The sequence below is a fragment of the Drosophila subpulchrella genome, unplaced genomic scaffold (assembly GCF_014743375.2).
Source record: "Drosophila subpulchrella strain 33 F10 #4 breed RU33 unplaced genomic scaffold, RU_Dsub_v1.1 Primary Assembly Seq358, whole genome shotgun sequence".
In the NCBI taxonomy this organism is placed as follows: Eukaryota; Metazoa; Arthropoda; class Insecta; order Diptera; family Drosophilidae; genus Drosophila; species Drosophila subpulchrella.
The window spans coordinates 353,363-375,455 of record NW_023665580.1 but is presented as its reverse complement, the minus strand read 5'-3'; the positions used below and the strand labels follow the sequence as shown (position 1 = coordinate 375,455).

General features: G+C 39.9%; 1 long non-coding RNA gene across 1 annotated transcript; it reads right to left on the bottom strand.

The window, feature by feature from the left end:
• Positions 1-5,385: 5,385 nt before the first annotated feature.
• On the bottom strand, positions 5,386-21,117 carry LOC119561535. The gene is made up of 3 exons (XR_005221289.1): positions 21,022-21,117; positions 20,822-20,961; positions 5,386-5,824 (listed from the first exon to the last, which is right to left on the bottom strand). It is a non-coding gene; the product is annotated as an uncharacterized LOC119561535 (long non-coding RNA).
• Between the last annotated feature and the right edge of the window lie 976 nt (positions 21,118-22,093).

Here is a 22,093-nt window from a genome sequence, read left to right as displayed (position 1 = left end):
CTTTTTAAGTTATGCAGAGTATTGCGGATCCTCGGGTATATCCATCGATTTGTCCAGCAATGTCGAAAATAATCGCCGCCTTCAAAAGTCCGTCTGGAGGCCCAGGAAGTGGCCGCCGCTGAACAGCTCATGACGATTTGCGCTCAGCGGAGATATTTTGCTGATGAATATCGTCCTGTGTCCGCGACAAGTTCAATTCTCCCCTTGAACCCCTTTTAAGATGGGAAAGGAATAATTGGGGCAAGCAGCCGCGTAACGACCTCTGAAATTTTGCGTTATGGTGAACGACATCCCATAATCCCCCTTACGAATGATTACTCTCTCGGCTTCCGGTAAAAAGTACACATTTAATAACATTAACTGGCGGTAACTAGTTAGTGGTACATATCACCGGTCCAGATACTGGGAACCGAGAATCAAGAACTTGGTGAAGGCAGTCATTAACTCCGGCCAGGTCTGCGTTATCCACAAAAAGAGATTTCAAGTCCAGATGATAGTAAGTTTGCCAAAAGAGCGCGTGTCATTTTCACGTCCATTTACGTACACATGGATGGATTACGCCAGGCCTTTTGATACAAATAGTTACACCGAAAGAGCTTGTCTCATTACAAAGGGGTATGTTTTGGTTTTCTTGTTTTTTTTACGAAGGACATCCATCTAAAGCCTACATCCGACTTAACGACTGAGACATTTTTGCCGCCTTTGCTCAGTTCGTATCCAGAAGAGGGTGCCCTCGCCAAGTTCAGACCGACAATGGAAAGACCTTCGTCGGCGCTGCCAACTTGCTTTCCCGAGACTTTCTGCAATCCGTTAAGAAGTCTGTGACTCATGCGTATGACTATCAGCAGCTCAACTGGCAATTTTTCGTCCTGGGGCTCTTCATATAGGAGTCCTTTGGGAAGATGGTGTCAAGAGCTCCACGACTTTATTGTATAAGTCCACAGCTACGCGAAAATATACGTTTGAAGAGCTTTCGACCCTCCTAGCAAAGATCGAAGCTTGTTCAAATTCCAGACCGCTATCTGCCATGTCGGAGGATCTTACCGATGTGCTAGCGTTGACACCAGGGCACTTTCTTGTCTACGGACCTCTTATGTCCATAGTAAAACCCAAAGTAAAGGGAGAATCCAAATACATTATAAGTCGGTGGCAATACTTACAGGCTCTCCTTCATCAATTCCGCGATCGATGGAAGGTTGAGAACCTTAAAGAGCTCCACAAGCGCAACATGTGGAAATTTCCCACAGAAAATATTCACATCGGCGACATTGTCGTCATCAAGGTCGACAATCTGCCCTCAAATGAGTGACGACTCGCTAGAATAGACTCCGCTTTTCCGGCAGCCGCAGGAATCTGCCGTAGCGGTGGCCGGTGCAAAACGTGCGACAAGAACCTGCTCCCCACTGCTTCGTATGCCTGAGCACGCTTCCCGGAAATAGTACGGTTCTCAGCAACGGGCCGCTTCTCAGCAGCATTCGCGCCGGCAAGATCCGCCAACTCGCGAGACGCTCGCCCCTCCACCGCACTTAGCATCCTCGACACCAGCTCCATCGCTTACGGCACTTCTCCAGCGTCAAAGCGCCAACGTCATCCCGACCGCCCTAGTGATCGTCGAGACCGGTAAGAAGACGAGCTCCATTGACGCTTCCTTGGCCTCCGCTTTTCGCTTGCCGACGACGAACGTGGGTGACGAACGGCGACAGTTCGTTCCAAGGCCGACGAGACGACCAAGCTGAAGGTGGTCCTCAAAATCGAGCCTAACGTTCGTATCCGTACTCCTATCCAAGCGCTTAGGGAGAGAGTGGTCGAGAAGTTTTGGGAGAAGAAGTGTCTCCACGTGACGACTCTAACATATAGCTGTCAAAGAAACTGTCAGAGAAATAATGAAATAATTATTTTTAAAAAAATTTTGCATTGTTGATTTTGATCGTAGTTTCTTTTACTCTGGGATATAAAATATTTTAACTTTTCAGCATTACGAACTTAATTTAATACAAATATCACCAAAGGCTAACAACAATCCTTAAAAATATAACATGTTGTTATTAACATCGATTACTTCTTATAAATGCAAGGGTATACAAACTTCGGCTTGCCGAAGTTGAATTCCTTTCTTGTTTTTAATAAGATTTTGATGGCAAAGGGCACTTACGAGAGAAGGCAAGACCACCACTATCATTCGTCATTCTCTCAGTGTAACACCCAGCCCGAATAGTTGCACTTATTTTATTATTCATATCTAATCATATTTTTATGGAAAATTTCCTCCAACCATGCCAAGCTGAAGGATTGGCTCTTTGGAGTTAGCAGAAGAATTCGCTGGTTTGTATAATTCATGTGTCCACGTCTTCGTTGCCTTCTTTACATTGTACATAATGATTCGACAGAATGAAATGAATGTCATATTAGCCTTAATATGAAAACTAGAGAGAACGCTTTAGTCGATGGACTCGACTATCAGTTAAAGGGATTGCAAAGGAGTATCTGATAGTTTTCAAGTATAATACATTACTAAGTACTTTGTGTGTTACTATCCGATCCCATATATACAGGGGTGTAACAAATCTCTTCCAACCTAATTTCCCCGGAAAAGTTGGTTTTACAGAGAGCGGTCAAAAAATAAAGTTAAAAGCAACCAAATAGACTAAAAAACAAGAAAGGAAGTTAACTTCGGCAAGCCGAAGTTTGAGTACCCTTGCAGTTATAATTATTAAATTTAATTCGAAATTCATATGTACACAAAAAATGATATTCCCAGTAGTATAAGATAATATGTCAAAAAACACCGAAGCTATAATTTGTTTCATTTTATTTTCCCACCAATTTTCCGATCGATCCTATGGCAGCTATATGATATAGTCGTCCGATTTTAATAAAATTAAATTCAAAATTCAGAACTAACTAAAAAATGTTATTTCCAAGGTTATATGTTAAAAATCACAAAAGATATATTTTTTTTAGATTTTTTTCCGATTATTCCTATGGGAGCTATGAGATATAGTTGTCCAATCCGGTTGGTTCCAACTTACTACCTGCAAAGAAAGAAGACTTTTGTGAAAGTTTCAGCCAGATAGCTTTAAAACTGAGAGACTAGTTTGCGTAGAAACGGTCGGACAGACGGCCATGGCTAGATCGACTCGTCTAGTGATGCTGATCAAGAATATATATACTTTATGGGGTCGAAAACGTCTCCTTCACTGCACTATAAACTTCTGACTGAAATCATAATACCCTAGCAAGGTTATAAAAATATCCTCAAAATCAATTTCCAAGCCAACCGTCCCCAAAACCGTCGACGGTTGCTGTGACACCCCTGATTATATAAGAACATTTTGCAATAACTAGATCTTATATCAGCGGTCGAGTTTTTATACCCGTTACTCGTAGAGTAAAAGGATATACTAGATTCGTCGGAAAGTATGTAACAGGCAGAAGAAAGCGTTTCCGACCCCATAAAGTATATATATTCTTGATCAGGATCACTAGCCGAGTCGATCTAGCCATGTCCGTCTGTCCGTCTGTCTGTCCGTCCGGGTGAACGCTGAGATCTCGAAAACTATAAGAGCTATTAAGACTTAATGTGCAGATTCCAGAGTTTCTTACGCAGCGCAAGTTTGTTTCAGCAGAGTGCCACGCCCACTTTAACGCCCACAAACCGCCCACAAACTTCAAAAAATCGTAAGTAAGAACGTGGATATCTCGGAAAAGATCAAAGATAGAGAAATGGGATTTCAGATTTAGATTCCGTATGCTTGAGCGCAGCGCAAGTTTGTTACGCGAATATGCCACGCCCACAAACCGCCCAAGCCTGTGGCGCCCACAATTTTCATGCTAGATACAAAATTTTAATTCAAATGTATTGGTCTCGTCAATACCTATTGATTGACCCAAAATTTGCTACGCCCATTCTAACGCCCACAACGCTTAAATCTGTCTACCGCCGGTAGGTGCCGCATTTCAATCTCGCTTTGCTGCTTGCATATCTCCATTTTCCTTTGGTCCCTTTAGCTGAGTAACGGGTATCTGATAGTCTAGTTACTCGACTAAAGCGTTCTTCCTTCATTTATTGGCGATATTCAGAAATAAAACGCATGTTATTTAATGTTGTGGGCAAGAACTTAACTTTAATATAAGATGCGGGTTTACCATCACGTTTTAAAAATGGTGGTGTTAAATCACGCGATATTGGAGCCTTATTCCCGAATAAAATGTCATGTAAGTCGCTGATTATTGCACGATTTCCAAACGTTGTTCCTTTGGAATGGAAAACTAATCTGAGCATAAATTAAATGAAAACCGGCAAAAACCGTGTTGCCAGATTGACAAACCCACGTCTAAAAAAAACTCTAAAAAAAAACTTTTTATTTGATTGTATATGTATATTTTGTCAATTATTAAAACAAATATTGCCATGCTTCACGAAATCGTCCGTATGAACGCTAATATCTTGAAACTATAAAAGCTAGAAAGTCGATATTAGAAAGTCGATGTAGATTCTGGAGATTCTTTCGCAACGCAAGTTTGGTTCTGTAGGGTGGTGCCTTCTCGAACGCGTTCTCCCTTGTTTTTATACTGAGAGATTTTACAAAAATACAAAAACAAAGAAACAACCCACATAACTAGTCAGCTTTAATTTAATGTAATATTAAATTGTGATGTCTACGCAGTCCAATTAGTATTATACTTAGATTCTCTCCACTAGCTAGATGCAACTATACACAATCCCTGGAGTCAACTGGTTAGTGTTAACTAGAATGGACTCTTTAGATTCGTTGAGGTGGAGCTCTGTTGAAAAAATACATTTTCTATATATGGTGGACAGTGTCCACGATTGTATGGACATTTTTAAGGTCCTACTCTCACCCGCCAATTTAATGTATACCAAAAGAAATTAAAAAAAAAAACGCGTTTTAGGGTCCGCGAATTGGTTTTAAAGTTTATAACTCATACGCACTGTTGCCCTTGATCAAATATATTATTTTCATATGGGTGGCCTTGACTTGGTTTTAGTTCTCAAGTTCGTTTGTCACCTTTCCGAACTACTTTAAAAGTTTAAAAATTGAAAAACTTTTCTAGTTGCTAATACCAGAATTTACATGGTCGTACAAGATCGAATTGGATTTAATTTTTGAAAATATTGACAATAAGGTATTAAAACCTTCGAGTTGCATAATAAGTCATTTAAAATATTTCGCAAATAATTTTTTTTATTTTTGAAAAAAAAAACGTTTCATAAATGTACCTTCTGTAAACACCTATATACCCAAATAAGGAAGGACAAAGAAGGCAATATTCAATTATATATGTTTATTTATTATTTAAAAACGAAATAGCATAAGCATAAGTATTGTAGGGAACTCTTTCTGTCGTTTGCTCGCTTCGTTAACGTTGCACCAAATTTATATGGCGCGACTATCCGTGACCCAAGAAAATGCATTATATCCGATTGGAACAAATCGGAAAACTTTAATGTTTCGCTGTTGTGGGGGACCTGTTATTTCCCACTGTCGTCTTGGTTGACGGTTCACGTTGTGCTGATCCTTAAAATTGATCAGAAAGTGTTATTCTGTCACAATTAGGATAGACTATTCAGTGGTGCTCGACGCACTGAAGAACGTATTGCGTTTGGTCCTTGTTCTTCGTCACCTTGCCATTATATAATTCCATGGCTTGAACTGCTCGCTCGGCTGCATCGTTTACGACGCAAAAAGAATTGACTATTTCCAGATTTCTTTAATAATCATCTTCCATGAACCAGGATGAGGGATGAATTTGCAGAAAGCTAGTTGACAGCTCCCAACAGTAAAAGAAGCTAAGGCTTTTCCTTGAAATAAACGAGGACATTTTCTTTTCTGTGAGTAATGCATTAATATATTATATACGCAATTTAAAACAAGAGAGAACGCTATAGTCGAGTACCTCGACTATCAGATACCCGTTACTCAGCTTAAGGGACCAAAGGGAAATGGAAATATGCAAGCAGCAAAGCGAAATTTAAGTCCGTCACCTACCGGCGGTAGACAGATTTAAGCGTTATGGGCGTTAGAGTGGGCGGGGAATTTTTTTTTTGAGTCAATCGATAGGTATTGACGAGACCAATACGGTTCAGTTAAAATTTTTTATCTAGCATGAAAATTGTGTGTGCTACAGGCTTGGGCGGTTTGTGGGCGTTAGAGTGGGCGTGGCATATTTGCGTAACAAACTTGCGCTGCGCACAAGGCTACGGAATCTAAATCTGAGATCTCAATTCTCTATCTTTGATAGTTTCCGAGATATTCACTTTCATACTTACGGTTTTTTGAAGTTTGTGGGCGGTTTGTGGGCGTTAAAGTGGGCGTGGCAAACTTTTTTTTGGGTCAATCGATAGGTATTGCCGAGAGCAATACATTTCAGTTAAAATTTTTTCTCTAGCATCAAAACTGTAGGAGCCACAATTTTGGGCGGTTTGTGGGCGTTAAAGTGGGCGTGGCACTCTGCTGAAAAAAACTTGCGCTGCATAAGAAGCTCAGGAATCTGCACGCCAAATCTCAATAGCCTAGCTCTTATAGTTTCCGAGATCTTAGCGTTCATCCGGACAGACAGACAGACGGACAGACGGACAGACGGTCAGACGGTCAGACGGACAGACGGACAGACGGACAGACGGACAGACGGACAGACGGACAGACGGACAGACGGACAGACGGACAGACGGACATGGCTAGATCGACTCGGCTAGTGATCCTGATCAAGAATATATATACTTTATGGGGTCGGAAACGCTTCCATCTGCCTGTTACATACTTTCCGACGAATCTAGTATACCCTTTTACTCTACGAGTAACGGGTATAAAAACAATGTTACGTGGGCATATTAGTGCCCGAGTCTTGACAGGGACTTAGGCCGAGGGAGAGGCGTCCGATATTCTGGCACCATTTGCCGGCATAAGCTACGTCGTATTCGGGTCGTGGGATCTTGGTAAGCCTCTCTCCTCTCCAACATAACGAGAATAAATATTAAAAGTGCCTGGAAAATAATATTTGTCATAAAGTTCGTCAGTCGTCAGTCCACACTGCCCCACAAGCTTAGCTGTCGGTTGATCGCAATACGATCGGGCTGTGTTTTGGGAATATGGCCCCTCCCCTTCACACATTCGTGTGCCAATGGATCGTCGCGGGCCGCGCAATACGATCCCCTATTGTCAATAGAGGTGTCAAAACATCGATGTATTGAGACATCGATGTTTTTGATGTTTTTCACCCAAAACATCGATGAAACATGGATGTTTTAAAAAATTAAAATTAAATTTTGGTAATTCTTAAATAGTCGGGCCGGAACGACCCGACGAATTAACAAAAATCCATATTTAGAGGGCGATGAATCATGAATTTTGATGTAAACATTATTTTGGGGACGCGCTTAGTTTAGCCAGGAGAAATTTTTAAAGTTTGACCAAATTGCACTTAAAAAACCGTTGGCGATCGCCGAAAACCAACAGCGGGCTCGCACACAGACACACCACACACATAATTTTACGTTATTGTTAATGTTTTTGCTTTTTTCTTATTGTTTTTAATTTTTGTTTTTGTTGGTTTTGTTTTTAGTAATTTGCAATGATTTAAGTTGCATTTAACATGTGTGTTTTAAATAAACACCAATAACTGTAAGTGTATCTTCACTTATACACAAAATATACATACATTTATGCTTATATGTGACAAGTAAAGTAGACAGCAAAAGAAGAACTTTAATATTATAATAGAAAAAATGAAAAAAAAATCTGCTCTTTTACGTACCTTTCCTTTGCCGATGCATCGATGCATCGATGTTTTCATTGATGTTTTGACACCTCTAATTGTCAAGGTTGTCCGTCAAAAGTTATGTCATTGTTCTTGACCTACTCCACTTCTCGCTCAAGCACACCATGGTTTCGAATTCTTTTTCACATTATAAAATTATTAAATAATATTTATGTCGGCGTGTGCCGGGGTTGAGTAACACAATATTGGCTAAATCATATAGGGATTAAATTAATTGACAACTATTGTATTAGCGGAGAGTATCGACTTTACCACCTGTGAAGGTGCACACATCAGCAAAATGCTGATTATTCACGACTACAAACGTCGCTCAGAGGGCGCTTGCAATTGTGCATACAATTACAAGGCTGATACTCGCCACTGAAAAGTTAACATTTAATTATTATGTATAAAAAATGTAAAAAAAAGTATAAAAAGGAGAAGTATATCTAAATGATTATATATGTAACAGAGAGTAGGCAAGCAGATCTGCTAAAGGCACACTGGTTAACAACAGCAGGTTAACAACAGCAGGTTAACAACAGCAGAGTAACAGCAGCAGAAGTCGTACAGCAGAGTAACAGCAGAAGGAGCAGAAGAAGTGGAAGTAGCAGCCGAGCAGCCTAGTAAGCAGGAGAGAATTGAACCAGCCGAACGTGTGTGGAAAATCAGCAGAAAGCAGCAGCGTTTATCCAGCAGTTAATTAAAAGCCAATTGTTCTTGTCATTACCTGCGCACCGCGAAATAATATTAATAAGCCGTATCTAATAATATCTTACATTTAAGGGCTCAACCAGTCGCGGATTGCCAGTGAAAAGTGAGAATGCGCAAGCTGCAGACAAAAATACAGTTTGATGCCGCATACCTCAAAAGCCGCCAGCAAAGGAAACGAGACAACAACCCAGAGGATAGAAGATCAGAAAAAGAAAACCGTATTTTTAAGCAGGCTACCGGTAAAGGTATTGCGCAACAGAATTATTATGCCAAATGAAAAGGAACCACCAGATGAGAAAATGGAAAAATACGAGGGCCCAAGTGGATCAGGGACAGGTGGAAACAATCGCCGAAACGACACAAACGTCCTAGAAGAAAACACACAGACGCTCCAAGATCTAGTTAAGCTTCTCACGTTAAAAATTAGCGCCGATGAAATTGACAAAAAAAATGATGCGAAGCTGGTAGTGGAAAATTTTGCAAAAACAATTCCTGAGTTTAGTGGAGAAAATATTTCAGTGCAGCAGTGGTTTAATAACTTCGAATTAAACGCTGAAGCATATGGGCTTAACGACAAACAGAAATACGTACAAGCTCGTGCCAAAATGACACGTACAGCCGCTCTTTTTCTGGAGTCTACAGAAGTGTAAGAGTACAGCCAGCTGCGACACCAACTTATAACGGAATTCGAGTGCGATCGTTTATGCAGTGCCCAAATTCACAATCAGCTGTCTGTGCGAGTGAAAGCAAGCAATGAAAGCTTTCACGAATACATGCTACAGATGAAACGCATCGCTGCTCGTGGGACATTGGACACGGAGTCGGTAATTCGGTACATTGCCGATGGATTAGGGATTAAAACGGATTACAAGTACACCCTGTATGGATGCAGTTCTTACAAGCAGCTAAGAGAGAAATACGAAATCTACGAACGAACGCGTCAGATCGATGAGAATCTGATGGTGAAGAAGAAAGAGTCACAGCCGCTTGCAGGGAAGCCCGAGCACACAGCTATGTGAGGAAACAGCACTGCTACAATTGTGGATCCCAAGAACATCTACGCAGGGATTGCCGAGCTGCATTAAAGTGCTTCCGCTGCAATCAGAGTGGTCACATGTCGAAAGATTGCCCTGGTACGGCTGCCGTAAACGTAGCATACGAGGAGAAACGCCTTAAGTCTTTCAAAATCAACGATGTGCAAGTCAAGGGGCTCATAGACACAGGTGCAGATGTTACCCTATTAAAAATGTCCGTGTTTGAGAAAATGGGTAGCGTCTTCTTGCAGCCAAGCTGTGTAACTTTAAGAGGACTTGGAAACAACATCACACGCTCCGCTGGTCAGTTTATGGCAGAAGTGGAGATCGACGGAATGTGTCTGGCACACAAGCTTCTTGTGGTGGCCAATCATGCCATCGGATGCGATTTGCTGCTGGGATATGACTTTATATCCCAATTCACAATGAGGTCGACGCCGGAAGGATATCAGTTTTCTCCTCTGATGAGGAGATATTCACTGATCGCAAAACCATTAACGAATTTGCTGCGAAAAGACGTTAAATTTAAAATGGGTCTGGACGAGCAGCAGGCGGTCGCCATATTAAAGGCAGCATTGGTGAGCGAGCCGGTGCTAAGACTCTACCGCAGGGATGCAAAAACCGAGATACACACCGACGCGTCGAAGGATGGGTTCGCAGCTACGCTGTTACAGTGGCATGAAGGACAATTGCATCCGGTCTTTTTCTGGAGCAAGAAAACCTCGGAGTCTGAAGCACGACAGCATAGCTATATACAAGAAGCCAAAGCTATTTTTCTCGCATGCAAAAAATTCCGTCAGTACATACTCGGTACCAACTTCAAGATTGTAACTGATTGCGCCGCTTTTAAACAAACGTTAAGCAAGAAGGACGTTCCGCGAGAGGTAGCCCAATGGGTACTGTAACTGCAGGACTACAGTTTTGAGGTGGAACACAGACCAGGAGAGCGGCTGAAGCACGTGGATTGCCTGAGTCGATACCCAATTGATGTCATGATAATATCGTCGGAGCTCACAGAATTAATCTGTTAGGAATTCATTTAATAATATCCATATATAATAATTGTTTCATATATATGTAAGATATTATTAGATACGGTTTATTAATATTATTTCGCGGTGCTCAGGTAATGACAAGAACGATTGGCTTTTAATTAACTGCTGGATAAATGCTGCTGCTTTCTGCTGATTTTCCTCACACGTTCGGCTGGTTCAATTCTCTCCTGAAAAGTAAACCATACGACAACTTTAAATTAAAGGCTGGTCTGGTGTTCAAGGTTGTGCAGGGAACGGATCTGTTAGCAATACCGAAATCGCTGGAGAGAGAGATAATAACAGAGGCACACAACGCAGGCCACTTTGCCGTACTAAAAACAATGCATTCCATACAGCAGAGTTATTGGATACCACATCTAGAAGGGAAAGTACTGAAGATCCTAGGAAACTGTATGAAATGTATAATCTACAACAAAAAGCTCGGCAAAAAAGAAGGATTTTTGCATCAAATCGACAAAGGATCAGAGCCGCTTCATACTATACACGTAGACCATCTGGGACCAATGGATGCTACTTCAAGGCACTACAAGTACATCTACGCGATGGTTGACAGCTTTAGCAAGTTCGTATGGATGTATCCTACAAAAACAGGTGCAGACGAAGTCCTCAAGAAGTTACGGGAATGGTCGGACATCTTTGGTAGTCCGGCTCGTATAGTAAGCGATCGCGGATCAGCATTTACGTCGTCTAGCTTTGAGGAATTTGTGAAGGAAGAAAACATCGAACACGTTTGGGGCACCACAGGAGTTCCAAGAGGCAATGGACAAATAGAACGCGTAAACCGATCCATCCTGAGCATTATATCAAAGTTGTCGTCGGAGGAACCTGGAAGATGGTATAAAATTGTACCTCGAGTTCAGATGGCTATCAATGGCACAGTTCATGAATCTATAAAGCGTTCTCCATTTGAGCTGCTGATCGGGATAAAAATGCTTTGTAGACCAGATAGCGACATACTTGAACTAATAGAAAAGGAGATGGTTGATAACTTTGATGACGAAAGAAAGAAGATGCGACAAGAAGCAAAAGATAATATTCAGCAGGCCCAGAAAAAATATAAGGAACAATTTGATGAAAAGCGAAAATGCGAGTACGGATACAAAGTTGGAGATCTCGTCGCCATCCGTAGAACGCAATTCGTAGCTGGGAGAAAGATGGCTAGCGAATTCTTAGGTCCATACGAAATAACAGAAGTGAAACGAGGTGAACGCTATAATGTCGAGGGACCCCAAAATACGAGCACGAGCAATGATAACATGAAACTTTGGAGTTTCGCTGTAAACAACGAGGAGGCATGGTCCTCAGGGACTGATGACTGATCAGGATGACCGAATGTAACAGAGAGTAGGCAAGCAGATCTGCTAAAGGAACACTGGCTAACAACAGCAGGTTAACAACAGCAGAGTAACAGCAGCAGAAGTCGTACAGCAGAGTAACAGCAGAAGGAGCAGAAGAAGTGGAAGTAGCAGCCGAACAGCCTAGTAAGCAGGAGAGAATTGAACCAGCCGAACGTGTGTGGAAAATCAGCAGAAAGCAGCAGCATTTATCCAGCAGTTAATTAAAAGCCAATTGTTCTTGTCATTACCTGCGCACCGCGAAATAATATTAATAAACCGTATCTAATAATATCTTACATATATATGAAACAATTATTATATATGGATATTATTAAATGAATTCCTAACAGATTAATTCTTTGTCTTAACTAGGAAAGTATTAACATTGCCCAAAAATAAATTCTTATCTAATCGGGAGAGGACAATGACCATTGGAACGGTAGAGATAATGATTGCCTTTTCGGTCTTATTACAGTGGGCAAGTGGTGAAAAATCTAGACGGAAGGTCTCAATATATAAGTACTCCAATTCATTCACTGTTATTGGTAGGGTTGCTTTTGATAACAAGTATAGGATTCTTACGTTAAACTGTGGATCATTGTCTATAGTTTTTGCTAAAGCTTCTGAAGTAATCATGGTGCACGGATATATATATATGTATTTATAAGAAAGAAACCTTGTTCCGACGAACTTACCCTCCTTTTAATCCTGGGGGATAAGATCTGGACGCTCCGGATCCTGGGCTTTGGGAGATTTTATAATTGGTATATATATATATATATACGTGCAAGACTTGATGGCGGTTTACAAAAACATAACAAAAAAATTACGTTACGCAAAAAAAATAACACTATCGCTGTATAGATATGTATGTATGTATGCATCGTATGAGAGTTCCACTGTGGCGCACGTCAGTTCCAATGCTCGAGCTCGGGCTGGTCGGTGCAGCTCCAATTTCTTGTTCACGTATGTATTTGGTGGTTCTGTTTACACTTGCATTCAGAAATGCATGTACTCGCAAATTGTTTGTAATTGTTTTTGGCGATTCACTTTTCGTTAACTTTGAATGCAGTTTATTTGCCTTTTATTGTCTTTATTGTCTTTTTGTTGTTTCACTTCACTGCAACTGCTCTGCCTAGGCTCCGATTGTGGGTCACCACTTTCTCCAGCGCATGACAACCTTAAGGATCACTATAACCAGGAGTAATCCAACGATGAGCTTCATGGTCTTGTTGACATCTTGAATATCATCTTGGTGGTCAACGATCTCTACTGTGTTAATCACATTGGCGGTGCTGCCGGCCACTTTGGACGTTTTGCTACCCATCTTGGGGTCCTTAGGCCATACACCTGGTTCACTAGTTCTTTTCGTCCTTCAGGATTTTTGCAGGTTAATTTTCTCTAGAATGTGGTCGATCGCAGGACCAGTAATCAGGACTCTCTCCTGAGCGAAGTTGATCCTAGGGAAACGTCAAGACATCCTTCTGGACACCAGCCTTCTTCCAGTCGTGGTCTGTGTTGATGGGAGTTGTACTTCTAGACCACTGTCAGGGGGAGATCAGAACAATTTCTGTCTGACTTCTAGTCTGACTAGAGCTTTCTCTAGCCCCCCATATTGGATAAATTAACTAGGTGTTCCCACCTAGGGTTACTGTTTCTCTATTTCCCCTGTTTTAGGAGTCAACGGCCGGCTGGAGCACTTTGCAACCTTACTGGAGTACGGTTACGAGCAGGTCGATCGTGGTCGTTGTTCTGGCCACGCGACACCCATGAGTTGTCGAATTGTTTTTGCTGTTTTGCCCTTATCAATCGGAGTGTGGTTAGTCATTAGGGCCCCTACCCTCAACTTAAGACAGTTGTTAATCTTTGTAGGGGAGGGCGTACGTAACAACAAATTACCGAGAAACTGTTGGATTTTTAAATTGAATTTCTTGTCGCCTGACTCGGTTCTGCTATTTCTAAGGCATTTACCATTAATGCCTTCTCCTCTGTGGGGACATCATCGTCAAAAAACACTAGGGAAGCTGCTTCAAACGCCAGATACCAGAGATGCATCGCCATTTCTTTAATTGCCACCGTTGAAATAACCGAATCTATTTTTGCATATTCCTGCATTCGCTGAATGGAATGTCTTTCAGAGCTTCGCGCTCGTCATTGGTGATTTTAAATTGTCTTTTAAACATGAGGATTTTAATGGCATAAACTGCTCTTGCCATCCATCTGGCTTGGTGAAGACCTCCAGGTGCTTTTATCGATTAGACTCTTTTATCAGACATTCCATTAATAAATAAAATCGATAGTTCCAAGAAATTTTTGTAATCATTTCGCTTTTGACCAAGTTCAAGCTGATGTTCAGCGAAATGAAGTAGACTTGTCTTTTTAGGTTCGATGTGCTTCCAGCATCTTAAGAAGTGGGCACCATCTTCAAAAGATTTAAAAAGATTGAAGTTTTTGAACAAAGGAAGGTCCGCATTTGTGCTTGCCTTTGGCAGCTTTGCCTCATAAATATAGTGGCGGCACGGGAAATAAAGCAAATCTCTGTCTATCTGATGCTCCAATATCACACAAGCCCCCCTTAATCTCCCTGTATTGGGTGCTGTTGTGTCACAGCAAATCGCTTGGATATTGTCCTGTAAGTCCCAGTCGTGTAAAGCATCAGAAATTGCCTTTGCCTGCTCCTTACCAGTTGAGTTCAGAACTTCCGGTCCACCTTAAAGTTTTTCTACTCCGTTTCCTGTGACTAAAATTGGGAGTCGTTCTACTGGCTTTTCATTTGCATCTGAGTAGTATAATTATATAAACAATTTAATAATTTCCTTTTTTTTTGTTTTGTACTCACTCTGAGGCGAAACAAACTTTCCGTCCTAGTGCACGGTTAAAGTTCTTGGCACTAACTTGCCGAAGTTATTTTTTATGTTTTCCGATATTTCTTTTCGAAACTGATTTTGAATCCTTAATATATTCGTCCTGCTGATGGACAGCGACTCCAAAGGTATACCACGAACTTCTGCAGCTGCTTCCAAAATATAAACACTCCAGCTTTGGAGTAATAAAGTTTTTTTTCTTTGACACCATTGGTATATCGAGTCTTCGCCGTTTTGCCTGAGCTTTATTATCGGTCTCCTTTTCTGAATGGCTATTGTCACTTATGTTGCCATCGCTTACACTGCCATCAGTTACATTGCCATCACTTTCTTCCGACAAAGCAGATGAAGATGCCAGGGCATGGTTGATTCTAAAACGGCTTTTCCTGTTTCGGTGAAGCTCTCTTTTTTTATTAACACTTTTTTTAGGCTAAAAAATTCTTTATCAAGCCGCGATATGGATTTAATAATATGATGATGAGGCCGGACTGGAATACCCCTTTGACTTCAAATGGTAACTAGAATTTGTGTTACATCTTTGGCGCTTTGTAACAAAGTTCTTCCGGAAAATCTAGTCTACCTATAGGTACAGTAGGCACCGATTCTGGCTCTCAGCTTAGTGTGGTTCAATCTGCTGCTGGAGGACGTAAGAAACTGTCAGTTGTTCCTAATAGGAAGCAATTATTTGTTTCTAGATTCACCCATCACACACATCTGAGGATGTTTTGGAATTTATACGTGAAAAATTCCCATCCGAGAATATTTTAGTTGAACAATTTCGATTTTCATTCGCTCGTAGTATATCCTCTTTTAAAATACTTGCACCGCCTGATGTGTTTAAGGTAATACTTTCTGAAAGCTTTTGGCTTAATGATGATTTAGTAATAAAAGAATTTGTTCCCAATAAACCGAGAACAAATAACAGACCTTCCACTGCGCCAAAAAACTAAAAAGTTTATTATTGGCTTATCAAAATGTTAGGGGACTAAATATGAAGCTACCCAAGCTTTATGCTGACTCCTCTGCATTTACTGCAGATATTTTGGCTTTTACGGAAACTTGGCTGAAACCAGAGATATCTGACTCTGAAGTTCTGTCAAATAACTTTAATGCCTATAGGACCGATCGCTCCTCACGTAGGGGAGGCGGTGTGCTGATTGCCGTTACCACTAGCCTAACATTTGAAAAAATTTACTATGATACCCATAACGAAATTGAATTTGTTAGTGTGAAAGTTTCCTTGCAATCCATATCTATTTTTGTTACATGTTCCTATATTCCACCTGGCTCTGATTTAATAATTTATGAGCACCATCTGTCTGCCATAAAATCTGTTCTATCCCTTCTTTCTAACAGAGACCTTTGATTGTTTTGCGTGACTTTAATCTCCCTGATATCTCTTGGTCTTCTCCTACTGACTCACTTGTCGCTATACCCTTATCCGTCCATGATTTTGTAGATGGTCTTTTAAAATTATCGTTACAGCAAGTAAGCTTTATACGGAATTCATTAAATAGACAACTAGATTTTGTGTTTGTTTCAGACCCGTCTGAAGTCACGGTATCTAAAATTGACGCTCTTGTTGTACCTGAAGACCGATATCATTCAACAATGGAATTGACAATCTGCCTCGCATGCGTTGATACCCTCTCTCCTTTAGTTCCTCAAACTAAAATGAGATGTTTTCGAAAATGTGACTATAAAAAAACTTAACGATATGATTTCTCAATATAATTGGACAGACTTGTACAATTGTATGGATATTGAAAGTGCCACTGAACCATTCTATATAGTGTTAAATAATTTTTTTAATGAATGCGTTCCTGATAAGCTTCCTTCAAAGCTAAACAGGCCTCCTTGGTTTACCAATGCGCTTCAAAGACTTAAAAACCTTAAAACAAACACCTATAAAAAGTATAAAAATTCGGGAGGGCCATCTGATTTTTCGAAATATGTGGTGGCTCGATCGGACTTTAATGTTCTCAATAGTCATTGCTATTCTATGTATTTAAGTCGATGTAAATTCGAATTTTGAAATGATCCGAAGCAGTTTTATAACTTTGTTAATGCCAAGCGTAAGTCGTCGACATTGCCTTCATTTGTACGTTTTAACTCAATGGAGGCATCGACGGATTCTGAAATTGCTGATTTATTTGCCGAGTTTTTCCAAGCTACTTTTAGTTCGGCTGCTTGGTCAAATTCTAACTACCCTAATCCCTTAAATAGGGCAAATTGTATTTTTACCCCTGAAATTACGGAAAGTTCTCTCTTAAGAGACTTAGCAACAACAACGCCAGCTTATTCTCCCGGTCCAGATGGACTCCCCGGGTGTGTGCTTAAGTTTTGTGCGTCAACCATATGTAAACCGATTCTTAAACTTTTTAATTTGTCTATTTCATCATCAGTTTTTCCTACTATCTGGAAGGACTCTTTTATCATTCCACTTCACAAAAAGGGTGCGAAGGCGGATGCCCAGAATTATAGAGGTATTTCCAAGTTGTCGGCAATTCCTAAAGCATTTGAACGTATTATTACTTCTCATTTGCAACATTTATGTTCCTCGCTAATATCACCTTGTCAGCATGGTTTTGTTAAGCGAAGATCGACCACCACCAACTTTCTTGAATTGTCATCTATTGTAATTAATGGATTTAAGAAAAAAATGCAGACTGACGTTATATATACAGATTTTAGTAAGGCCTTTGACTCTGTCAACCACTCTCTTCTATTATTCAAATTAAATCAGCTTGGGTTTCCATGTAAGCTATTAACTTGGATTTCAAGTTATTTGAATGGTAGGACTCAGAGGGTTATATTCAAGAACGCTGTTTCAAAATTGATCTACGTGACATCTGGAGTGCCTCAGGGTAGTCATTTGGGTCCTTTGCTATTTACTTTGTTTATTAACGATCTTTCCTCTACCATAAAACATTATCGTGTACTAATGTATGCTGATGATGTTAAGCTTTGTTTATCATATAACGATATAGCGTCGGGTTTCAACTTACAGTCAGATATTGATTGTTTTCAGGGATGGTGTGAGTATAATCTTTTAAAATTGAACTGCCTTAAATGCAACGTTATGACTTTTTATAGGGGTACTCCTACTTTTGTTAGTTACTCTCTTCAAAATACGTCACTCGACCGTATATATTCCGTTAATGACTTAGGCGTTCTTCTGGACCCAAAACTTAAATTTGACTGCCACATAATGTCCACTGTCAACAAGGCCATGAGTGTTCTTGGGTTTATAAAGCGTTGGTCAAATGAATTTGATGACCCCTTTACAACCAAATTATTATTTACATCCCTTGTCCGTCCTATTTTGGAATATTGTTCTTCGGTTTGGAGTCCACAATATCAAGTGCACATTGACCGTATTGACCGTACAAAAAAAATTTTTTCTTTTTGCCCTTCGTAGTTTGAACTGGGATCAAAACGTAAGGCTACCTTCCTATCAGAGTAGATTACTATTGCTTAATTTACCTACACTTGAAAATCGTAGAACAATGCTTGGTACTATTTTTATGCAAAATCTTAATAGAGGTGATATTGATTCTGTAGAACTTGTAAACCGCCTAACTTTCAATGTCCCTGCTAGACTAACACGAAATTATTATCCCCTAAATTTGCCACGATGTACATCAAATTTTTGTCTGCGTGAGCCCTTTCGCGTTCTATGTAATAATTATAACAATCTTTACCATTTAATTTGCACATCAACTTCTATACCGGTATTAAAAACTAATATTTTAACTCATTTGCTTCATTCTTATATAACATTAAACTCAAAAAATTGTAGTGGCATTTTTGTCATCAGGGGGTCGAACCCTAACAGAATTTGCAGTGCCAGCAATTTGGCCAGCGCTCAGTATTCGGACATTAACTCTCAGTCCGGTTGATCTTAGTTAACTTATATTTAGTTTAATCCTTTGATGCCAGTTGATATGCATTGGTGATGATGACTTGCGTTGATTTGATGTATGCGGGTATATATGGTATTTACAATATACATTTGACTGATCATGTCTGGACGTAGCACCGTTTAAAATTTTGACGACGGCATGATGGACGTATCCATTTGTTCTTTAAGAAAAAAGAAAATAAACTAATTTGTAATGGAAACAAGGAAGAACGCTGTAGTCGAGTGCCTAGACTATCAGATACCCGTTACTCAGTTAAAGGGAACAAAGGAAAATGGAGATATGGAAGCAGCAAAGCGAGATTGAAATGCGCCACCTACCGGCGGTAGACAGATTTAAGCGTTGTGGGCGTTAGAGTGGGTAGGTATTGACGAGACCAATACAGTTCAGTTAAAATTTTGTATCCAGCATGAAAATTGTAGGCGCCACAGATTTGGGCGGTTTGTGGGCGTTAGAGTGGGCGTGGCATATTCCCGTAACAAACTTGCGCTGCGCACAAGGCTACGGAATCCAAATCTGAGATCCCAATTCTCTATCTTTGATAGTTTCCGAGATATCCACGTTCTTATTTACGATTTTTAAAGTTTGTGGGCGTAAAACAGGGCGTGGCACTCTACTGAAAAAAACCTGCGCTGCGTAAGAAGCTCAGGAATCTGCACGCCAAATCTCAATAGCCTAGCTCTTATAGTTTCCAAGATCTCAGCGTTCTTCCGGACAGACGGACATGGCTAGATCGACTCAGCTAGTGATCCTGATCAAGAATATATATACTTTATGGGGTCGGAAACGCTTCCTTCTGCCTGTTACATACTTTCCGACGAATCTAGTATACCCTTTTACTCTACGAGTAACGGGTATAAAAAATATCGCTGTATTTGAGTGCTTTGACAATCAGATATGCCTTACTGATGAAAAATAAATTAATAAAAAAAAAGGCGTAACGTAAAGAATTCGTGGTAAAAGTAAAAAAAAAAAATATCGCTGTATTTGAGTGCTTTGACAATCAGATATCCCTTACTGATGAAAAATAAATTAATAAAAAAAAAAGACGTAACCGAAAAAAATCTGATACGATAGTCTGACCGAAAAAAGTGATACACCGCCCGAAAAGTATAGTTATTCTCCTCTTCAAACTTGAATACTTTGATCTTTTACAAGTCAATTTGTTCTAAAGAATTTTTGGTAAAAGTAAGAAAATGAGAAAAACGCTTTGGTCGAGTGCTTTGACAATCAGATATTCGTTACTGTTTCAATTTTCAAAAACAAAATACAAATGCTTTTCTGTAAGCGCGGCACACGTCACATATGCCACAGACCATGACAAAGCCACGACACCTAGCGGACAGCAGCGGCAACTGACAATGTCAAAGCCCGTTTAACTTAGCTTGTCATTACTTTTAGAAAAAAAGTACGACTCTCAGCATTAATTAAAATTTACACTTTTAAACTTGTAAAATATGGGCGCTAGACAGTTTTAAGAGTGGGAGTGGGCGAGGTACCCTGCTAAAATAAACTTTTGCTGCGCAAGAGCCTCTAAAATCTGCATGCCAAATCCCATCTTTCTAGCTTTAATAGACGTGCGGACGGACGGACAGAGGGGCAGAAGGACATAGCTAGTTCGACTCGGTTAGTGATCCTGATAAAGAATATATATATAATTTTTAGGGTCGGAAATGCTTCCTCCTACCTGTTACATATATTCTTGACTAGCATCACTAGCCGGCGGACAGACAGATGTACAGACGGACAAGCGGGCATGGCTAGATGGACTCCGCTAGTGAACCTGCTGATAAATATATACTTATGCTTTATACGGTCGGAAACGCTTTTTTTACCTCTTACATACTTTCCGACGAATCTAGTATACCATTAGACTCTACGAGTAACGGGTATAACCAATATCGGTAAGCTGTCATTTTATCGAGCCAAAAAATACTTAGCAGGAAGTATGAGTCCCTGTCAGAGTTAGCACTCACATTGACGCTCAAGAAAACCAAATTTCCTTACAGGAAATAATAGACGGCACTCGAAAACTATGAACTACTAAATATAACTGTGTCCCAAAATCATACTTTTAGAGCTTGACGACCTTTTTTGCCCAAGCCTAACACTTACCGTAACACGTCACGATCAGATCTGCGACTCCACAGCTCTCCAAGGCGGACAACTTGCTTCCGGGGTAGAAGACGTCCACGAAGTGAATCATCTCCATAAGGCCCAGTCGGATCACCCATCAACACCGCGCATGGGGGGACCTGAGGTGAATAAATTTCAAATGGATTGCATTTTCCAGCACCTCTGCTACGACAACTTACCTTCAGGTAACGCGTGATTATATGCGAAATCAGATCGATGCCACCGCCCTCGAAACATACTCTTTAAAGGATCGTAAACAATATTGCCGAATAAACTTATGGTCTAAAATTTCTTTTGACTTTTGAAAAATATCACAGACAATAAATTTATATTAAAATTGTAAACAGAAAAATAGGGATTTATAGCCAGGGACCGTAATCATTATTAGTTTTACTTAAAAACTCAAAAAATAATCATTATTTTTGATGAAAAAAAAATTTCAGAAATATTCATTATTTTTGATTTTTTTAATAATAATTTTAATTAATAATTTTTTTTTAATAAAAATCAAAAATAATCATTATTCATGAGCAAAACAAAAAAAATCAAAAACAATGATTATTTCTCACGCAAAGAAGTGTCCTGGAAAACATTATGGTTATATTGGCCTTCTGCATCCTTGAAGAAGATATTTTTGCTTTGGGCATTCTTCAAAGCAAATGATAAAGGTTACTGGGCAAATTGGTGGTTTGATATTTAAACTAATTCTTCAGTAACCGCAAATTCTGAAGACGTAGAGGATTAGCTTCTACAGATTGTGTGGATCACACAACTTATTAAAAGACATTAAAAAATATTGGTTAAATGTTGGTCCCATTTGCTTTGAAGAATTCGCGGCTTTCAATTGGTTAATTAGTTCATTTTGAACAAGAGAAAAGGACAACCGCATTTCGTTTAGATTTGGAAGCAGATAAACATATGTACTAGCTTGGTTAGGCCAAAAGCACTTCTTCTAATGCCTAAAGCAAAAGTATCTTCAAGAATGCAGACGGCATATATAACCATTTTGTTTTCAAGGACACTTCTTTGCGTTCCTTATGTTATGTTTATTCAAAAGAATTTCAAAAAATCGGCACAGGATGGCCGTGGCTTCAAAATGAGTTTTATTTTGATCAACAAAATAAAAATCAGAAGTAATCATTGTAGGGGTATAATGTATCCCCCTGAAGTTAAACACCAACACCGAATATATATGCTTTTTTCATATAGTCTTTGCTTTTATTTAATAACTCGTCTGTTCAGGATCACGGT